The sequence below is a fragment of the Artemia sp. Qi Xiang Cuo genome, chromosome 1 (assembly GCF_049724085.1).
Source record: "Artemia sp. Qi Xiang Cuo chromosome 1, ASM4972408v1, whole genome shotgun sequence".
Lineage (NCBI taxonomy): Eukaryota > Metazoa > Arthropoda > Branchiopoda > Anostraca > Artemiidae > Artemia > Artemia sp. Qi Xiang Cuo.
Window position 1 is genome coordinate 26,323,947 of NC_142794.1, and position 8,036 is coordinate 26,331,982.

At 34.8% G+C, this 8,036-nt stretch overlaps 1 protein-coding gene across 1 annotated transcript in view; it reads right to left on the reverse strand.

Moving 5' to 3' along the window:
• The window catches only part of LOC148956163 (glycine receptor subunit beta-like), a 163,343-nt gene that overhangs the window by 13,502 nt on the left and 141,805 nt on the right, over positions 1-8,036 (reverse strand). The gene's annotated exons all lie outside the window — the stretch shown is intronic.

Consider the following 8,036-nt stretch of genomic DNA (forward strand, 5'->3'; position numbering starts at 1 on the left):
TGTGTGTCTCTGTCTGAGTGTCTGTGAGTGTCTGTGTCTGTGTTTCTGTCTGTCAGTGTGTCTCTGTCTGTCTGTGTCTGTTTGTGTGTGTGTGTGTCTGTCTGTCTGTGTGTGTGTGCGTGTGTGTGTCTCTGTGTGTGTGTGTCAGTGTTTGTGTCTCTGTGTGTGTGTCTCTGTGCGTGTCTCTGCGTGTGTGTCTGTCTGTGTGTGTGTGTGTGTGTGTGTCTCTGTGTCTGTGTCTCTGTGTGTGTGTCTCTGTGTGTGTGTCTCTCTGTCTGTGTCTCTGTGTGTGTGTGTCTCTGTGTGTGTGTCTCTGTGTGTGTGTCTCTGTGTGTGTGTGTGTCTCTGTGTCTGTCTCTCTGTATGTGTGTCTCTGTGTGTGTGTCTCTGTGTTTGTGTCTCTGTGTGTGTGTCTCTGTGTGTGTGTTTCTCTGTGTGTTTGTCTCTGTGTGTTTGTCTCTGTGTGTGTGTGTCTCTGTGTGTTTGTCTCTGTGTGTGTGTCTCTCTGTGTGTGTCTCTGTGAGTGTGTCTCTGTGTGTGTGTCTCTGTGTGTGTGTCTCTGTGTGTTTGTCTCTGTTTGTGTCTCTGTGTGTTTGTCTCTGTGTATGTGTCTCTTTGGGTGAAACAGTTTGAGGAATTTTAGGCGATGATTTTAGAAAACAAAAGCAGAACTTTTAAAATCACAACAACTGAAGGTCAGTAAATAATTCCTTTGTGTGGGCCCGGGGATGGCCTTTGGGGGTCTGGGTGGGCCTTTGGGGGCGCCAGTGATCCTTTGGGAGCTTGGGAGGCCTTTGAGGACCGGGGGCTTCCTTCGGGGTTGGGTAGGAGGATTGGAACCCTTTGGGGTTGGGTTAGAGGACCTCACAACACTGTTCAAATGAAACTTGTGTATTATAACGACCAAAGAGTTTCACCATTAAATTCTCTTCTAAAATCTCTTCAAAAATCTTAATTTAAAATGTATCTATCTGTTTCTCAGAAATAGTTCAATAACCTGTCTAAAACTGTTTCGACCAAATAATACCTAAACGCAAATTCAGCGTGTTCCTTTGTTATTGGCATCTCTGCGCTAACGCATTTCAAATTAATAGGAAACCTTTTCGCGCGCTAAAACAATTCATCGCTAAGATGTTTCTTGCCTAATTGTTCCCATGGCCTTTGGTTATTAATATCTTTTGGAGTTCGACCAGTAGAACTGTTCCCGAGGCAAAGACATTTATGATTTGGATCTATTCCTGGAGAAATGTTTCTAGGCGAAAATTTTTAAAGTCTGACAGATGATGTCATTGATTGATTGATCTGTCAAGAAAGGGGAAATTAATTTGATGTTTCTAAGGGGAATTATTGATTCACGATAGGTGAATTGAGGTCGACAGCACAGGTGTTCCAAGGTTGATGTTGTTGTTGTTGTAAGTGCAGCTCTCAGCGAACTTTATGTAAATCAAGTTCACAGGTGCTACTCGTGACAGGACCACGAGGTTTATGGTTTTCCAAGTGAGAAAGTTCCTGTTTTTCCAAGTGAGAAAATTCCTGTTTTTTCATTCTCAGTGAGAAAACCATAAAACAGACATGAATTGCTGTTGACATCCATATATGTGACATAGTTCCTGTTTTTCAAATTCTCACTGACAAAAACCATAAAACATCCATAATTTGATGTTGACATCCGAGAAAAACATCAAATAAATCGAACAACACACATAACCATCCATGAAAACAACCATAAATGTGACAAAATTCATGTTTTTCCAAGTGAGAAAATTCCTGTTTTTTCATTCTCACTGAGAAAACCATAAACCACGTGGTCATGTCACGAGTATAAGATAGCTCTCTACTGGTGGACAACTTCCCAATGCTTTGAGTCAGTCGAAAAGAAAAAGATTCGGTAAAATAGTTTCGCGAAGCACTGCTATTTTGATGCCTCAAATCTTTTTTCATTAGGAAAATGGGCTGATGGAATTATGTGATGTAAAAGCATAGCGGTCCGATAACTTTGTCTTTGGGGATGTCATGAACTCCCTTTATGTCTGGGGAAGGGCTGTAATTTGTGCAATTAGCCCATTGTTCACATATAGGAGTTGTTACTGGGAAGTACACGGACATTTTGGGGAGTATTTTCTGCGGGGGGAGGGAGATTTTCCCCGGTGTGATTTTTCCTCAGGGAGGAGCTTTTTTGGGATGGAAGACTCTCTAGGGGGATTTTCTGGCATGATTTGAAAAATTCTCGGAAAGGAAATTGAAAACAAAGTATTTTAACTGAAAGTAAGGAGCATCATAAAAACTTAAAGTGGACAGAAATGATTCTTTATATAAGAGGGACCCTTTCTCAGTATTCACTCTTTGCGCTAAAGTTCCACTTTTTATCCCAAATCCTAAAGAAAGACTGCCAAAACACAATAGCCACTGAATTTGAATGAGAAGTATTTTAAAGAACCTTAAGACTTTAACTTAAAGAGCTTGGGTCAATGAAGGGGGACCCCCTCATATGCTGAATAATGTCTGTTTGTTTTAAGTTTTAATGTTGCTCCTTAGTCTGTTGATTTTTTTATTTTATATATTTAATATCTAATAAGTACTGTTTTTTGTTAGCCGTAAATATTGTTGAGTGGTTCCCTTTTGGAAATTTTTGGTTTGGCTTTTAGGTTTTATGACTTTTAAAGCTCTTGATTCTGCTAATTCCGATTTAGCGCGGCCTAAGTAAAGAACGATGTGGTCACAATGTATTGTTTATTTCTTGGTCTTAGAAGTAGTAAGTACATATGGAATTTGGGGACTTTACGTTCCCTGGCAGCTTTCCATGGTTGATTACCAGACTAATTAATGCTATTGATGTCAATTGCATATGGAATTATACAAAACCTACCAGACAGGTTTCCGGGCCAACCAGGTATGTTTCTGGGCCAACCAGACAAGTTTCTGAGCCAACCAGACAAGTGTCTGGGACAAGCAGACAAGTTTCTGGGCACAAAACCTGCCAGAAAAGTTTCTGGGCCAACCAGACGGGTTTCTGGGCTAATAGGTGTATGGAAATACTGTGGGTACGCCATATACGGCAACCTAAATGGAATTTGAGGGTCGATAAAGTGAAATTATTTCACTATTCTAGTTTTTTTTTCTAAACCAGTATTGCCTATACCTTAATATATTCAAAATATTTTTTTGATATCTCTAATAGTGTATGTGTCTTCCGTGTCAGAAAACCAGTGGTAAATCCCGTATAAGAAAACCGGTGTGTCTTGTTTAGCTGCCAATATATATCAACTTTTTTTTGTATATATTCAGGTTTCAGATTATAATTTTCTACAGTTTGAATAGTTCATTCAATCTACTAGTATCAATATTTTTTGCAATCATTTACATAGATATGGAATATTCTAAGCGACTTCTGGTGAGTAAAAATTTTTCTCATTATTATAATAAAAAAATAAATTTATTTTTTTTGTCTCGTCATTAAGTTAGGGAAGAATTTCCTTCCTTTCTTGTGCTTTTTTTTTCACCGTGTTGTTAGCTCTTTTAAAAAAGCATTTCGCTAAATATTAAAACAACAGGATCAGTCAGTTTCGCTATAATAAAAAAGAAATCTATTTTTTTTGTCTCGTTATTAAGTTAGGGAATAATTTCCTTCCTTTCTTACGCTTTTTTTTCACTGGGTTGTTATCTATTTTAAAAAAAGCATTTCGCTAAATATTCAAAAAAACAGGATCAGTCATTTTCTATATAATAAAAATAAATCTATTTTTTTTGTCTCGTTATTAAGTTAGGGAAGAATTTCCTTCCTTTCTTATGCTTTTTTTTCACCGTGTTGTTACCTCTTTTAAAAAAAAGCATTTCGCTAAATATTCAAAAACAGGATCAGTCAGTTTCGCTATAATAAAAAAGAAATCTCTTTTTTTGTCTCGTCATTAAGTTAGGGAAGAATTTCCTTCCTTTCTTATACTTTTTTTTTCACCGTGTTGTTAGCTCTTTTAAAAAAGCATTTCACTAAATATTCAAAACAGGGGTCAGTCAGTTTCGCTATAATAAAAAATAAATCTTTTTTTTTTGTCTCGTTATTAAGTTAGGGAAGAATTTCCTTCCTTTCTTACGCTTTTTTTTACTGTGTTGTTAGTTCTTTTAAAAAGCATTTCACTAAATATTCAAAAAACAGGGTCGGTCAGTTTCGCTATAATAAAAAAAAAAGAAAATCTATTTTTTTTATCGTCATTAAGTGGCTTTTTTTTCAAAATTGAGTTATGAATTAACTTGCGAACTATGCCTGAACTGGGCACTTTAATTGTTACGAACTGGGGCACTTTAATTGTTGATATGGAAGGAGAAAAAAAAGTTCTTTGCTTACAATGATTTATTTAGTCCAGGTTAACTGCTTGTGTCATTTTTTTCAACTTTTAGGAGTTTAGCACTGTGATATTCGTAATTTAGATATATAAGTTTTAAAAAGCTTTGCATAAAAAAAATATATAATTGTCAACTTTTCATGTTTGATACTATGGAATTGAATATCACATAAAGAAAGAAAAATGAGCAAAAATGGGGTTTTTATAGGCCAAATGAAGATACTGAAAAACCAAAGTGAATATTTTGAGAGGACAAACGCCTCTCTTCTTCAGTGCCAAACGAAACGATGTATCAATAAAAGCCAAAAATTAAAAGAATTAAAACCAATTACCCAACAACCATGAAAGCGAGATATTCGCCAATATCCGCGATTTGCACAAAATACCAAAAAAACATGAACTGCCATCGACGGATACTAGCTAACAACATTCTTTTAATTTTTGGCTTTTATTGATACATCGTTTCGTTTCGTGCTGAAGAAGAGAGGCGATTGTCCTCTCGAAATATTCACTTTGTTTTTTCAGTATCTTCATTTGGCCTATAAAAACCCCATTTTTGCTAGTTTTTCTTTCTTTATATGGAATTGAATGCATAACGCCCTCCGTTAACATTCTGAATAAGTAAGAATTGAACTAGCTAATTAAATTGCGTAATTTTTTCAACTTTTGGGGGTTTGATATTAAAGGGGTAGTACCCTCCCGTAAGCTAAATAGTTTGAAAACTGAAAATGATTTTTATTTTAGAACGCTGTTGATCAATAATCACAGCAAAAACGAGCAAAATTGAATGAAGCCCACGAAAACGCTGAGTCAGGAGTAATCAAGCCAAGTGCCAGCTCTACACAAAGCTCTATGTAACCTGGCAGAAAATTCAAGAGAGAGTGGACGCTTTCATATAATGCTTCAATCTCATCCGATCCAGATGGGGGGGGGACACTCCTCTTCATGCTTTACCAGGGACTTCAGGTGTACAAGCGCAGTCAGAATTTGTAAGTATATATAATTTTTTTCTTTCCGTATTTTCAAAAATAAGGCAAATTTTCTCAAGCGCATAACTTTCGATTAGGAAAACTTAAATTTGTTTCTACGCTATTCTATAATAATACTATTTCATTTTCTTTCATTAGCCAAATTAGCAATGTATAAAAGAGTGGTTATAGCACACAGAAGTATCAAATAGCTTATCATAGATTTCTATAAAACCTTACCTGTTACTTCTCTTTTAAGCAACATGTTTTCTAATGCAAAAAATCCATTATTTCTTTAAACAAACTAACTATATAAACAACTAACTATTATTTCACTGTTGACAATCGAACAACTATTCTTAAACTAGGATATGTTTTTGCTTTTAGCTTTGTGCGTATCCAGTTCTTATTCTCGTTATTGCTCTATGGCCAGTTATCGACACTACCTAGTTTATTGCATGTATTAAATCAGTATTTTTTACACAGTGGAACGATAAACACGTAACTAATATCTCTAAAAAAGTGAAGATGAAGCATTTTAAGAAAGTGTGTTCACATGATAGTGTTATTGTAGCATTGAATTCTGACAAGGAGAAGTATTTAAACTATTAAACAAGTACAAGTGGTAGCTCTATCGCAAAAGTATGCGTGTTTTGTCATGACAGTAAGGAATTGAATTTTTTTTGGAGTAGGAAAAAAATTCAAACTCTTACGATGGTAGATATGCGAGATCGAGATCTTCGGAGATGATTGCGCTCCAAGAGAATGCCAACATAAAAATATTAGATGATAAAGAGGGGTATCTTCTTGCTAGTGCTTGTGGTAACATGTTACCCAGTGTTAAACCATATCGTCAGCTTTCGGGTATTAGCATTCAAATGAAAACAAAGACGAAAAGAAAGGCCTACTCTTCTACTAATATCATAAACCATATCATGTCTACATGCCGGAACTGTTACCTGTGTACAAATAGTGTGATAATAGACAGTGAAATTGCTAGAAAAATAAAAAGGGCATTGGCTGAAAATATCACTAAGGAATATAAAGATGAATCGATGAAAAATAAAGTACCAGCAAACGTTACTGCCATTGATCAAACAGTCAATGAATCAAATAATACCAAAGACGAAAAGCATATTGACCCTGTCGATGACACACCTATAAAAATTGTGTATGAGTCAAAATGGAATAATGATTATTCTACAGATTACGAACTAAGAAAAGACAATAGCTATAGTATCAAGAGAGAACATGGTGAACCATTTTATGGAACAGATTCAAAATTTCCAAAGTTGTTCATTGATATTAATAATGTATAATAACATCTATTTTTTTGTATTAATATTCTACATGACATTATTTCATTAAAAATATATTATGCTTTACATTGTTATGTATTCATTATTTTTAGAGTAAGCTAGCATATCGAACGTTTAGAATGTCTATTACAACATCGGAGATGTAAGAAAAGGAATTTACATACATCATATATTGGATAGATAGGTTAACATAGAGAAAATCTAAGTATAAGAATGAATAAATTCTTTATCAACATCTATTGACAGATACTTGGGATAGCATTGACAAAATCAAAGTATCGTAAGTAGCAAACTCTTTCTTGAATTCAACTCATGGGATTTCTCGAATTAAATATCAAAACAATAAAGAGTTTATTACTTACTTGCGATTTTATCATGATTTCTCGAATTAAATATCTGTATTATGTCCAGGAAGCGAATTCAAGAAAGCAATTGTTACTTGCAATTTCTTCAAAATTTAATTAAAACAATAGAACTATTCTAAAGAATAAAGACGGGTTAAGCTTAAAGATATTTATTGCTTAAACGTATTAACAGATTTTTTTTTGAGAAAAAAAAACACAAAAGTTATTAATGTAGTTGTTAAGTAGAAAAATACTTCATCAAACTTTTATACCTTCGCTCAAGGTTGAATGGAGTTATGGCTAGGGGGATGAGTCCTAAAACCATCTGAATTCATTGTGGGGAGGAGTCATAAAACCTCTGGAAGTCATTGCGGGGGAGGAGTCATTGAACTCTCGGTATCTATTGCATGTAAATGAAGTCTTGAAATTTCAATAACAGAACAATTCTTTTTTTTCTCTTTATCACAAACAATTTTCACTTAGCTACACGATGTATAAATTTAATTCAAGAAATTATGAAAAAATTCTGAGTAAGTAACAATTTTTTTATTGAAGTCAACTCTTGGATACACAATACGGAAATTTCATTCAAGAAATTATAAAAATATTTGTAAGTAAGTAACAAGCTTTTTATTGATTTAACCTCTTGAATATACAGTACAGATACTTCATTCAAGAAACGTGATTAAATACGTTTTGAAACTACATTCGATTTCCTTGCCTTTCCTTGGCACCTTTCCAAACGAGCGGGGATTCCCCACTGGTTCCTACACATTGCAAAAAGTGAGCAGTACGAAAACTCCACGTTTTCAACCAGACTGGTTTTTTAGACAACACCCATTTTTTAGGGACCAATCAGAGACAGCGGATAGGTCCAATACCTCAGTTAAACTAAGAGGTTACATTTTGACATCGTTTGACAATTTACTAAATTTTAAGGTTTTCTTATGCAAGAGTCGGAACACACACACAAACACACACAGACACACACAGAAACATACAAAATACGCTTTAGTAAGAACACTCGATATCCTTAAAATGTCTGATTCAAATTATTAAACCTACGGA